We start from the raw sequence: 14,153 nt of genomic DNA on the forward strand, positions 1-14,153 counted from the left end.
TTGCCCGCTGGAGCGCGGGAGGAGGAGGAGGGGGGAGGCCTGCTTCTCCTCCCCCTCCCTCCTTTAACCCATTCTCCCCCTTTTCATTCATTCATTCATTCATTCATTCAATCAATCGTATTTAGTGAGCGCTTACTGTGTGCAGAGCACTGGACTAAGCGCTTGGGAAGTACAAGTTGGCAACATATAGAGACGCTCCCTACCCAACAGTGGGCTCACAATCTAGAAGGGAGAGACAGAGAACAAAACATATTAACAAAATAAAATAAATAGAATAAATATGTACAAATAAAATAGAGTAATAAATATGTACAAACATATATACATATATACAGGTGGTGTGGGGAGGGGAAGGAGGTAAGGCGGGGGGGAGGAGGGGGAGAGGAAGGAGGGGGCTCAGTGTGGGAAGGCCTCCTGGAGGAGGTGAGCTCTCAGTAGGGCTTTGAAGGGAGGAAGAGAGCTAGCTTGGCGGATGGGCAGAGGGAGGGCTTTCCGGGCCAGGGGGAGGACGTGGGCCGGGGGTCGACAGCGGGACCGGCGAGAACGAGGCACGGGGAGGAGATTAGTGGCAGAGGAGCGGAGGGTGCGGGCTGGGCTGGAGAAGGAGAGAAGGGAGGGGAGGTAGGAGGGGGCGAGGGGATGGACAGCCTTGAAGCCAAGGGTGAGGAGTTTTTGCCGTCTCCTAGTACACCCCTCTGTGCCCTGACCCCAGCCCATAGGGATAGGAAGTGTGCGCGTCTGTCTGTCTGTCTCCAGGGGGTGAGTGGCCGGCCAGTGAGCCTCTGGCAGTGGTCAGCTGAATGAACTGAGCCTGGCTCCCGGCCCCTCCCAGCCCAGCATGGCCATCTGGGGTTTTAATAATAACTGTGGTATCTGTTAAGCACTTACTTTGTGCCAAGCGTTGCACAAGATAATCAGGTCCACGTGGGGTTCACAGTCTAAGTAGGAGGGAGAACAGGCATTGAATCCCCATTTTTCAGATGAGGGAACTGAGGCACAGAGAGGTTTAGTGACTTACCCAAGGTCACGTAGCAGACAAGTGGCAGAGATGGGATTGTTTTTTTTTTTTTTTCAAATTGGGGAAGCAGCGTGGCTCAGTGGAAAGAGCACGGGCTTTGGAGTCAGAGGTCATGGGTTCAAATCCTGGCTTCGCCACTTCAGCTGTGTGACTTTGGGCAAGTCGCTGAACTTATCTGGGCCTCAGTTACCTCATCTGTAAAATGGGGATTAAGACCGTGAGCCCCCCGTGGGACAACCTGATCACCTTGTAACCTCCCCAGCGCTTAGAACAGTGCATAATAAGCACATAGTAAGCGCTTAATAAATGCCATTAAAAAAAAATAAAAAAAATTAGTCAGCCAATCATATTTGTAGAGCACCGTACTAAGTCCCAGGGAGAGTACAATATAACAACAAAAGACACATTTTATTTTTAATGGTATCTGATACACGTTTACTCTTGACAAGCACCGTACTAAGTGCCAGGCCCGGCCCACAAGAAGTTTAGAGACCAGTGGGAGAGAGGAGCAAAAATGGAATGTGATGTTTCATTAATTCTTTCCTAAATCAAAAAATGGCATTATGTACACAGGACATTTTGCTACTAGAGAATGCTACTAGCATTTTTCTGCTAGAGAAGCAGTGTGGCTCAGTGGAAAGAGCACGGGCTTGGGAGTCTGAGGTCATGGGTTCTAATCCTGGTTCCGTCACTTATCAGCTGTGTGACTTTGGGCAAGTCACTTAACTTCTCTGTGCCTCAGTTACCTCATCTGGAAAATGGGGATTAAGACTGCGAGCCCCATGTGGGACAACCTGATTACCTTGTATCTACCCGATGCTTAGAACAGTGCTTCGCATATAGTAAGCGCTTAACAAATACAAAAATTATTATTACTACTACTACTTGAGTACTCCTTGCCCTGTTATCTACTTCAGAGGGATAGGAAGATAATAATAATAATAATGGCATTTATTAAGCACTTACTATGTGCAAGTACTGTTCTAAGCACTGGGGAGGTTACAAGGCGATCAGGTTGTCCCACAAAAGGCTCACAGTTTTAATCCCCATTTTTACAGATGAGGTAACTGAGGCCCAGAGAAGTGAAGTGACTTGCCCGAAGTCACACAGCTGACAACTGGAGGAGCCGGGATTTGAACCCATGACCTCTGACTCCAAAGCCCGGGCTCTTTCCACTGAGCCACGCTGCTTCTCCAAGATGAGAAGATGAGATTTAATGAGGTGCTTCTGAACACCATTTTAATTGGTGGGGGGGCTTGGACACAGTCCATGTGCTACATGGGGCTTACCTCATGTAAAATGGGGATTAAGACTGTAACTGAGGCGCAGAGAAGTTAAGTGACTTGCCTAAGGTCACACAGACAGTCGGAGGTTTGGGATTAGAACCCAGGGCCTCTGACTCACAGGCTGGTGCTCTTTCCACTAGGTCATGGTGTTTCTCTAGAGTCAGATGACATGGGGCTCTGCTTTCTCTCTGACGACTTGACACCTGTCCACATGTTTTGTTTTGTTGTCCGTCTCCCCCTTCTAGACTGTGAGCCCGTTATTGGGTAGGGACCGTCTCTATATGTTGCCGACTTGTACTTCCCAAGCACTTTGTCCAGTGCTCTGCACACAGTAAGCGCTCAATAAATACGATTGAATGCATGAATGAATAAATATGATTGAATTAATGAATGAAAGAGAAGGATGGGTCCGGGGGCCCCAGGTCAAGCCCCCCACCCCCTTTGGATTGGGCCTCAGAGGCAGGAGGATGGACTCTGTGACCTTTTCTCTTCCAGGTTGACCGTCGCAGAGATCTGAGATCTGAGCTGGTGGACGGTCCCCCGACCCACCTTGAACTGCCCCGGTTCCGAGCCATCAGGTGTCACTGAAAGTGAGGCTTCCTGTGCCCCGGGCGTAGCCTGTCCACGAGGCAGAGTGGACCTTGAGACGGGCTGGGCACTGATGCACGTGTCCCGTCAGCCCCCAGGTAAGATCCCATATCTGGGGGGCGGGGGGAAGGCAGAGCTGGGGGGGCCTGATGTCCAGTGTGGACTGGCTCCTGGCCTCAGGCTCCTGGTGTGAATATTGCAGAACTGTGTCCACCCCCATTCATTCATTCATTCAATCGTATTTATTGAGCGCTTTCTGTGTGCAGAGCACTGGACTAAGCGCTTGGGAAGTACAAGCTGGCAACATTTAGAGACGGTCCCTGCCCAACAGCAGGCTCACAGACTAGAAGAGGGAGACAGACAACAAAACAAAACATGTGGACAGGTGTCAAGTCGTCAGAACAAATAGAATTAAAGCTAAATGCACATCATTAATAAAATAAATAGAATAGAAGATATGTACAAGTAAAATAGAGTAATAAATCTGTACAAACATATATACAGGTGCTGTGGGGGAGGGGAAGGAGGTGGGGGGGATGGGGAGGAGGAGAGGAAAAAGGGGGCTCAGTCTGGGAAGGCCTCTCGGAGGAGGTGGGCTCTCAGTAGGGCTTTGAAGGGAGGAAGAGAGCTAGCTTGGCGGATGTGCGGAGGGAGGGCATTCCGGGCCAGGGGGAGGACGTGGGCTGGGGGTCGACGGCGGGACAGGTGAGAACGAGGCCCAGTGAGGAGGTTAGCGGAGGGTGCGGGCTGGGCTGGGGAAGGAGAGAAGGGAGGTGAGGTAGGAGGGGGCGAGGGGATGGACAGCCTTGAAGCCCAGGGTGAGGAGTTTTTGCCTGATGCGTAGGTTGACAGGCAGCCACTGGAGATTTTTGAGGAGGGGAGTGACATGTCCAGAGCGTTTCTGCACAAAGATGATCCAGGCAGCACCGTGAAGTCTAGACAGAAGTGAGGAGAGACAGCCTGGGGAGCTGAGGTGATCCGTCAGGGAGCTCAGGTTTGTAGTCAAGGGGCTGGCCTGTGGAGCGACATGCCCCGGCTGGTGCTGGCGTCGACCACTCCAGTGAGCTGGGCTGCGGTCAGAGAAGGGAGCAGAGGGGGCAGAGGGCCCAGCCGGGGGGAAGGGAGGAAGCCTGGAAGCTAGCAGGCCGAGTCCTAGTTTGAGGTGGAGCAAGGCGGGAGCCGTTGGAGAAGGAGGGGAGTGATGTGCGTGGAAGACGATCCGGTAGAAGACAGGAGGTCATGGGTTCTAATCTCCACTCCTCCGCTTGTCCTTTGTGTGACCTTGGGCAAGTCACTTTACGTCTCTGGGCCTCAGTTACCTCATCTGGAAAATGAGGATTGAGACTGTGAGCCCCACGTGGTCAGGGATTGTGCCCAACCCAATTTGCCTGTATCCATCTCAGCGCGTAGTACAGTGCCTCCTTTTAGGCTGTGAGCCCACTGTTGGGTAGGGACTGTCTCTATATGTTGCCAACTTGTACTTCCCAAGCGCTTAGTACAGTGCTCTGCACACAGTAAGCGCTCAATAAATACGATTGATTGATTGCTTGGCACATAGTAAGTGCTTAACAAGTACCATAATTACCATGACTATTATATTAAGACAGGCAGAGGCCAAAGATAGGGGGCCAAGAAGGAGGCTGATACCAAAGCCCAGCTGGGAGGAGCCAGGGTTAGGCCCGGGGCTGGGTGGGGATGCCCTGGGTACGGGCTACAGTAGGTGAGGACAGACTTGGGGGTCTCCACAGGGGAAGGTTGGGGGAATCCAGCTCCTCAGACAGGGCTGGCGGTCGAGGGCCAGGGTCCGGTTTTCCTCAAGACACAGAAGGGAGATGGGCTGAAGTCAGCGGGAGTTCACCCATTTCCTGTCTCTTCATAATAATGATGGCTTTCCTCATAGAGCACGAGGAGTACACACATGTGGCCAATAAGGTCCCCAAGGGCTCAGGGAGGAGGGCCACTGGACAAGTGGAACAGCATCTGGGAAGCAGTTTGCTGTGATTTCACACCCTCCGTCTCCCCTCCCCTCACCCTCTCCTCATGGGCCTCCCCAGTCGGAAACTTTCAGTGAGGGAGAGGGAAAGCTTCTCACAGCATTACTGGTGGAACTTGTGTGGAGAGCGGAGCCTCTGTAAAGGCGGGGCCTGGAGAGGGTGGGGTCTTTGTGGAAAGGAGGGTCCCAGTAATAATAAAAATAACGATGGTATTCGTAAGCACTCTGTGCCAAGCACCGTTCTAAGCGTTGGGGTAGATTCAAGGTTATCAAGTTGTCCCACAAGGGGCTCACAGTCTTAATCCCCATTTTGCAGATGAGGTAACTGAGGCACAGAGAAGTGAAGTGACTTGCCCAAAGTGGCGGACAAGTGGTGGAGCCAAGATTAGAACCCATGACCTCTGACTCCCAGTCCTGGGTTCTTTCAGTCAATCAATCGTATTTATTGAGCGCTTACTGTGTGCAGAGCACTGTACTAAGCGCTTGGAAAGTACAAGTTGGCAGCACATAGAGACAGTCCCTACCCAACAGTGGGCTCACAGTCTAAAAGGGGGAGACAGAGAACAAAACCAAACATACTAACAAAATAAAATAAATAGAATAGATATGTACAATGAAATAAATAAATAAATAGAGTAATAAATATGTACAAACATATATACATATACACAGGTGGCTTTCCACTAAGCCACGCTGCTTCTTGTGGGGGAAACAGAGGACTTTGCTGTGTGGAGTGCTTCTGGCATTAGAGCATCTGTTACAAAGACGTTCCCCTGTATTTTTTTTTTTTTTGCCTGGGTTGGGGCAGGCTTCAGGACCCTGGAGCCGTGGCACTGAGGGTCAGGGGAGGGGTGACTCCGGCGTCACTTCAGTTGTGGGTCCCCGTTCAGGTGGTCCTGGCCTGCCCAGCCCCCCCGTGCCTCTGCCATCCTGCCGGCCTCGGGTTTGACTCCCCAGGAAAGAACGAGGGGATGGGGATGGTGGGAACAGCAGCTGCCGTGGGTGCCCGGGGTTAAGTAGGCAAGACCCCCGTGAGTTTGGCAAAAAAGAGATGAAACCACCGCTGCTGCTGCTGCAATTGCTCTCCCTTACTCACCCAGACCCTCTAGCCACGAGGAGCGGGAGGAGCCGGAGGCCGACATTGGCTTTGGTGCCGACACGCGGGCAGGGCCTGGCAGTGCCAGCACAGGGTGGTTTTGTGAGAGGGGGACAAGACGGGGTGGTGAGAGAGAGGCCTGGGCTGTGATCCAGACGGACCCTTGGGGAGGGAGACCCAGAGCCTCTGCTGCTCGGAGCCAGCGGACACAGTCCGAGGTCATGGGTTCAAATCCCGGCTCCGTCAACTGTCAGCTGTGTGACTTTAGGCAAGTTACCTAACTTCTCTGTGCCTCAGTTACCTCATCTGTAAAATGAGGATTAAGACTGTGAGCCCCGCTTGGGGCAACCTGATCACCAGCGCTTAGAACAGTGTTTTGCACATAGTAAGCACTTAATAAATGCCATTATTATTATTATTATGCCAAGCCCTGGGGGGTCTTTGGTCCAGCTGATCTCTGGGTCACTGGGCCTTTCCAGTCCAGTGGTGCCCTCCACCCGCCAGCCCAGAGACCCTTCCCCCAACTCAGGGCTGCTGCATCCACCCGAGCACAGAGACCCCGGGCATGGTCTTACCTGGGCCCTCGGGTTGGGGTGACTCCCTCCGGCCCCTGCTATGACTCGGCCTGGTGGGCAGCGTGGGAGCGGAAAGCCCGCAGGTTGGCAGAAAGTCATTACCTGCTGGGAAATGACAGGGAACCTGTAATTAGCTACTTTCCTAAGGTGTTTACTAAACAACGGCTTCTCCAGTGTGAGTGTGGTTTCCAAAATTCCCAGTTCTGACTCCTGGATCCGAAGGCTTCCTTCACCAGACGTGGGGGCGGGGAGCTGGGGGGATTGGGGGAGGGAGGGAAGGGGGAATTCCCAAGCCCTGGGATCACTCAGCCCCCCCACAATTTGCAGTTAGCTCCAGACAGAATGGGGCTGTCTGGGTGGGTGTACACTCCTCTGCGTGCCTGTGTGTGTGTGTGTGTGTGTACGTACACAGCATGTCTTAGTGGAAAGAGCCCGGGCTTGGGAGTCAGAGGATGTGGGTTCTAATCCCGGCTCTGTCCCTTGTCTGCTGTGTGACTTTGGGCAAGCCACTTAACTTCTCTGTGCCTCAGTTCCCTCATCGGTAAAATGGGGATTAAAACTGTGAGCCCCACGTGAGACAACCTGATTACCCTGTATCTACCCCAGCACTTAGAATAGTGCTTGGCCCATAGTGAGCACTTAACAAATGCCATTATTATTATTACACATCTCTGGGTGCCCATGTATATGTGCAAGTCTCTCTCTGTGTGTGTGTGTGTGTGTGTGTGTGTGTGTGTGTGTGTGTGTATGCATACAGATCTCTGAGTGCCCATGTGTATGTGCAAGCCTCTGTGCCTAAGAGTGTGTGTGTGTGTGTGTGTGTGTGTGTGTGTGTGTGTACACACCTCTGTGTGCCTGGCTGCTGTGCCTCTGTGTGTCTGTGTACAAAGGTGTGTGGGTCAGAGTGTTGTGAGTGTGGGGGTGGGGATGTGTGTGTGTATACGCGGGAGGGGCGGGAGAAAGTAGCAGCCCTGGGCACACGAGCCCATGTGAACCAACCAGCCTAATTGTAGTGTTAGACCTCATTATTATCCGGCGAAAAGCCGGCTCCGCTTCCTGGCTCCCCAGAGTCCGCTCTGCTGACGCTGGCTAGGCCATTGACTCCGTGACAGGATGATAGCGGGATTACAGCGTTCCATTTCCCCTCTGAAAACCCTTCCCATGTGCGCTGGCTGACACCCCCTCCCCCGGTTGGCACGCCCCTCCGCCCAGTGCAGCTGACAGACCCCGCTCCCCTCCCCTCCTCACCCAGCCCCGTCCTCTGCTCTCTATTCTTGGTATCTCCACGGCCTCCGCCCACCGGAGCTGTCGGCACCATCGCACGGTCCTCGGGCAGGCCCGTGGTGATGATGATGGCATTTATTAAGCGCTTACTACATGCAAAGCACTGTTATAAGTGCTGGGGAGGTTACAAGGTGATCAGGTTGTCCCACGGGGGCTCACAGTCTCAATCCCCATTTTACAGATGAGGTAACTGAGGCACAGAGAAGTGAAGTGACTTGCCCAAAGTCACACAGCTGATAATTGGCATTGCCAGGGATTGAAACCATGACCCAGATCTGACTCCAAAGCCCGGGCTCTTTCCACTGAGCCACGCTGCTTCTCCCTCCCGTGGAGGGAGGACCATGGGCACCGGCCAGGGGGCTGCCCGGCGGCGGGGCCCGTGCGATGGGTAGGGACAGGTGGGAGGTCACAGAACTGCGGAGGGGGTGGGCAGGGCAAATACAGAATCGCTGCTCCCCAACTCACACCCCGGCCTCACTGGAGCTGGAGGGCGGCAGGTTCAAACCCGACACAAGGAAACGTTTCTCCCAAAGGGCTATGAGCACAAGGAATCAGTTCCCACTGGGAGCCGAGCAGCCGGAAGCTCCGGCAGCTCCCAGCAGGGTTTGGGTGCATCCATGGGTCAGCGGCCCAGGCTGCGTCACTGGGGGACGGTCAGGGATGGAGAGGGGAGAGTCAGGGGTGTGGGATGGCCCAGGCCGGGTCCCTGGGGGAGAGTCAGGAATGGAGAGGAGAGAGTTGGGGATGTGGGATGGCCCGTTCCTCACCACGAGGGTGGGTGTCCTGCAGGACAACACATTCATGGTTTCTCCAAGTGTCCTGGCTCCACTGTCCTGATGCGAGTGGCTGGGGGTGGGGGGCAACTGGGGGTGGGAGGGGTGAAGGTTGCATGGGATCATAAACAGCGTTTTGGAGGTTGGGGGGCCTTGGGTCTCCTTGTGAATAGAACCCCAATCTCCCCAGCATTTTGGCCACTAGCTTGTGCTCCTTCTGTTTGCCAAGCAATTAAGGTGGCTGTGTGTGTATGAGGGGGTGGGCTTGAGGACTTGTCAAGATCATTAGAGAAAGTAATCCTCCCCCTTCCTCTTCTCCTTAGTCCCCTACCCCCCCGCCCCCCAGCAGTGCCTGTGGAAGCCAAGAAAGGGGTGGGGTTTGGCCACAGAGGGTCTCATTCCCCCACCCTGGGACCACCGCCTAGTACCAGCTTCAGTTTTTCTTTCCTGTAGCCCTGGTGTTTGTGGGCAGAAACTGTGGGGTCCTTGGAGGGCTGGGGAGGAGTTGGGGATGGGCAGCCTTGCCATTTCCTTTAGTGCATCCTCCGCTGAAGGACCGGTGTGGGCGTTTCTCCTCCTCAGCCCCCAGAGTGGCTCCCTGTGTCCCCTGATGGGGGGGCGGGGGGCGGCTGAGGGAATCAGCAATGCGGCCCGCCTTCTGGCCCAGGCCCCCTCCTCGCCCCCCTCCCTGCCCCCTGCCGAATTTCCATTTGAAAACAGTTGGTGGGGGGCGGGAGAGATTGGGGGGGTGGGCAAGTGGTTAGGGGGGAGCGGGAGAGTTTGGGGGGGGGGGGGCGTAACAACTGCTGACTGAGCAGGGAGCCGTAGCTGCTGGGCGAGAGGAGGCGGGAGGGAAATCGAGATTTAAAGCGGAGTTTTTGGCCGAGGCCCGAGCGCCCGCTTCGTGGGGCCCAAGACACAAAGGGTTTTCCCGCCAAGCCTGGGGAAACCGCTCTGGGGCTGAGGGTGTGAGCCAGAGGGTGAGTGTGACGGCCTGGGGGCACCCGTTTGCGAGGGTGGGCGTGGGTGTGCCTGCTTGGGGGTGGTGGTGAAAGTGTGTGTGAAGGGGCGTGGGTGTGGGGGAACACATATGTGAGCACAGGTGCCTGGGGTAGGGAATTGGAGTCTTCCTGGGGCCCAGTCTCCACTCCTCACCCTTTCCTGGGAGAGACCGGTCCACTCTGGCTGCCCCAGAGCAGTTGGGTCCGGCATCACTTGGGCTTTAGGTGGTCCCGGCGTCCAGCTGGGGTAGGGGCAGCTGGCCTGGAGAGTTCAGGCCAGGAACCAAGCGGGCACAGTCATCAGGGGATGTTGACGCCTGGATCTCGGGGTGTCGGGGCATTGTAGCGTGGCTCAGTGGAAAGAGCCCGGGCTTTGGAGTCAGAGGTTGTGGGTTCAAATCCCAGCTCCGCCAATTGGCAGCTGTGTGATTTTGGGCAAGTCACTTCACTTCTCCGGGCCTCAGTTCCCTCATCTGTAAAATGGGGGTGAAGACCGTGAGCCCCCCCGTGGGACAACCTGATCACTTTGTAACCTCTCCAGCGCTTAGAACAGTGCTTTGTCACCTTGTAACCTCTCCAGCGCTTAGAACAGTGCTTTGCACATAGTAAGCGCTTAATAAATGCCATCATTATTATTATTGGCCAGGGCAGCCCCCAGTCCGACCTCAACTCCTTTGTCCTCCTCCCGTGGGCTGACTTAAGGGACTGGGGAGACGGTGGCAGTGGCATTTAATGGATTCCCACTTGGTGCGGTGCACTCTTCTAGGCACTTGGAGAGGACAGAATAACAAACAGACCCATTCCCTGACACAAGGAGCATCTGCCTGGTGTTCTGTCCCTGCCCCCTGCCACTGTGCCCCTACCACTCTGTCCCTGCCACCCCCGCTTAGCAGCCTCAGGTCTCTGTCCTTGAAGTCGTGCCCCAATTCCCCCACCGCACGACACCACCAATCTCACATTCTCTGGGTTGAGCCTTTGGAAGCGCCATACAGAGCACCCAGGGTAGAACAACATTTATTATTTATTATTATTTATTATTAACAACAGAAGCAAGAACACACATTTCCTGCCCTCCAGGAACTCCCACTCTAAGGATAGAGGGGACAGGCGTGCGGACGGGAGAACAGGGATCGAACCGGTGCAGATATCTCAGACTGGAGCCGCTGGACAGGTGGTTGGAATCAAGGGTTTAAATAAGTTAAGGCTCTGGACTTGACCATCCTTGCCTCTTGCAGTCTCTAACGATAATCATAATCATTGAGCTATTTGTTAAGTGCTGACTATATGCTGAACACGGGGGAGGATGCAGTACCATCAGATCAGAAATGGCCTCTGTCTCATATGGGGCTTAAGAAGAGGGAGAATAGGTATTTCATCTCTGTTTTTAACAGACGATTAAACTGAGGCCCAGAGAAGTTAAGAGAGTTTTCCGGGGTCACACAGCAGACAAACGGCAGAGCCAGGATTAGAATCCTGGCATCCTGACTCCCAGTCCTGCGCTCTTTCCAATAAGCCGCACTGCTTTTTGAAGCTGGGGGGGAAGAAGAGGCGATCCCATCTCTGTCTGTCTCTCCGCATCTCTGGGAGAGCAGGCACTGAGGCTGGGCGGGATCAGGGCCGAGGGTTGTGGTTGCCCAGCACGACGGGGTGGTTAGGGCTGAACCCTGGCCTCTGACTGAGGACTGCGTTCGCCCAAGCCCAAACTCTTTCCACTGGGCCACACTGCTGGTGGCCACTGATCTCAGCGGTCTCCGCCCCCACCTTCCACGAAGGCTTTGTAGAGGAAGCCTGTGGAATTCAGGTCACCGTGATCACCCCAGCTCCCCAGACCACTTGGATAACCCCACCCCTCTCTTGGTGTCCAGTACAGGGGGCGTGAAGCCTTCCATCCTTCAACCATGCTGAGAGTCGGAGGACGTGGGTCCTAATCCGGCTCTGCCACGTGTCTGCTGTGTGGCTTTGGGCAAGTCACTTCACTGCTCTGAGCCTCGGTTACCTCATCTGTAAAATGGGGATGAAGAATGTGAGCCCCATGTGGGACAGGGACTGTGTCTATCCACCCTGGCGCTTAGTATGGTGCCTGGCTCATAGTAGGTACTTAATAAATGCTGTTATTATTATTGCTGTTATTATTATCCAGTGGTATTTTTTGAGCATACATTGTTCACAGAGCTGTGGTCTGAGCACTTGGGTGAGGACAATAGAGGGAGAAGACAAGATCCCTGCCTCTAGACTGGAAGCTTCTCGTGGGCAGGGAACGTGGCTACCAATTCTGTTATCCCATACTCTCACAAGTGCTTAATGCAGTGCTCTGTACAACATAGTAAGCCCTCAAATAGGAAAGCAGCGTGGCTCAGTGGAAAGAGCCCGGGCTTGGGAGTCAGAGGTCATGGGTTCTAATTCTGGCTCTGCCACTTGTCAGCTGTGTTACTTTGGGCAAGTCACTTCACTTCTCCGGGCCTCAGTTCCCCCATCTTTAAAATGGGGATTGAGACTATGAGCCCCACGTAGGACAATCTGATCACCTTGTATCCTCCCCAGCACTTAGAACAGTGCTTTGCACATAGTAAGTGCTTAACAAATGCCATTATTATTATTATTATATACCAATGTTTGATTCTGTATGTACATATCCAGGGAATGTGTCTCATATTGTTATGTTATACTCTCCCAAGCGCTTAGTACAGTGCTCTGCACACACTAAGCTCCCAGTAAATATTGATTGATCCTAAGGAGTTTACAATCTAAAGGGAGACTCAGATACTAAATGGCGGTAGATGGGAGCAAGTAGCAGAATATTTCAAGTATGCGCACAAGTGTGTTGTGGGTTTGGGAGCACGTGATTGCCTCGGTGTTGTGGCAGTTAATTAATGATGGCATTTATTAAGCGCTTACTATGTGCAAAGCACTGTTCTAAGCGCTGGGGAGGAGATAAGGTGATGAGGTTGTCCCACGGGGGGCTCACAGTCTTCATCCCCATTTTACAGATGAGGTAACTGAGGCCCAGAGAAGTGAAGTGACTTGCCCAAAGTCACACAGCTGACAACTGGAGGAGCCAGGATTTGAACCCCTGATCTCTGACTCCAAAGCCCGTGCTCTTTCCACTGAGCCACGCTGCTTCCACTGAGCCACACTGCTTCTCAGTTGAGGGGAAAGAGGGTGGGGAGATGAGGGGTGAGTCAGGGAAGGCTTCCCAGAGGAGATGTGATTTCACGGAGGCTTTGAAGATGAGAGTTGGAGTTGGCCAAATGAAAAGAGAAAGTTCTGGGCTGGAGGGAGGATGTGAGCAGAGGGGTCAAATGGCTTGGGAGACGAGATTCATTCTTGTCCATTCAATCATATTTATTGAGCGCTTACTCTATGCAGAGCACTGTACTAAGTGCTTGTCCTAGGCCAAGCCTAATAACCCTTCCTGTGGTTTTTTCAGCATGACCTAATGGATACAGCCCGGGCCTTGGAGCCAGAAGGACCTGGGTTCTAAGCCAGGCTCTGCCACATGTCTGCTGTGTGACCTTGGGCAAGTCACTTCACTTCTCTGTGCCTGTTACAAGCGCTTAGTATAGTGCTCTGCACACAGTAAGCGCTCAATAAATACGATTGAATGAATGAATGAATGTTACCTCATCTGTAAAATGGGGATTGAGACTGTGAGTCCTGTGTGGGACAGGGACTGTGTACAGCCCAATTTGCTTGTTTCCACCCTAGTGCTCAGTACAGTGTCTGGCATATAGTAAGTGCCTAACAAATACCACAGTTATTATTATGATTTTCTCATTATTTGTAAATATTTTCAAGGCTGTTTCCGGCACTAGAGTTTAAGCTCCTCGAAAGGCAGAGAACATGTGTGTTGTTGGGCATCCGGCACCAAGGAGACTAAGTGAATTCCATTAGTCATTACTACCCTTGCCCTCCTCCACGCCCCCTGGTCCGGCACCCCTTCTGCCCCATCCCCTTCGCCCTTTACTCCAGCCCCTCCGCATGCCCAGGGCCAATGGTGGTTGTGCATGGGCCAATCTGCCCTGCCCGAGGCTGGTGGACGCCGAGAGTACTGTCTCGGGCTGAGCGTTTCCTGGCCCTAAAGAAAATGAAGTTGGTGCTTGAGGCCTCTTGAGCCATGGAGGGTGGGGGCGCCCCGCTCAGCCCTCGTCCAGCACGAAAAAGTCTCGGACGGGACGTCCGGTGGCGGCCTTCGCTGGTCTGAGGTTCGTTGCTCTGTGCCCCAATCCCAGAACTAGCTGGCTGGGCTGCCAGATGACCACCGCCTCTTGGGGAAACTGTCCGGGCATTTGGCTCTTTGGGATTCACCTTGGCTCCAGGCCAGCTCTTAACTGCCCCCTCCTACCTGTGTTCTCCTCCTACTGGCTACCTCTTACTGGTCATCTCTCCTCCCAACTGCCATCTCCTGCCTGTCTTCTTCCCCCCTTCTACCTGTCTTCTCTCCCCTTCTATCTTTCTCCTCCCCCTTTACCTTTCTCTTTCCCAATCTACCTGTCTTTTCTCATCTTCTACCTATCTTCTTCCCTCCTACTTGCCTTTTTT

General features: G+C 53.6%; 1 protein-coding gene across 4 annotated transcripts in view; it reads left to right on the forward strand.

The window, feature by feature from the left end:
- Positions 1-14,153, forward strand: part of PLXNB2 (plexin B2) — a 106,360-nt gene that overhangs the window by 27,971 nt on the left and 64,236 nt on the right. For 3 of the 4 annotated variants that reach the window (XM_038756036.1, XM_038756037.1, XM_038756040.1), the window contains exon 2: positions 2,800-2,990. The gene's annotated coding sequence lies outside the window, so the exon portion shown is untranslated. Of the gene's footprint in view, positions 1-2,222; positions 2,240-2,799; positions 2,991-14,153 lie in introns of those variants that run through there. The other variant, XM_038756038.1, reaches the window with a different exon arrangement.

The sequence above is a fragment of the Tachyglossus aculeatus genome, chromosome 14, assembly GCF_015852505.1.
Source record: "Tachyglossus aculeatus isolate mTacAcu1 chromosome 14, mTacAcu1.pri, whole genome shotgun sequence".
NCBI lineage: Eukaryota > Metazoa > Chordata > Mammalia > Monotremata > Tachyglossidae > Tachyglossus > Tachyglossus aculeatus.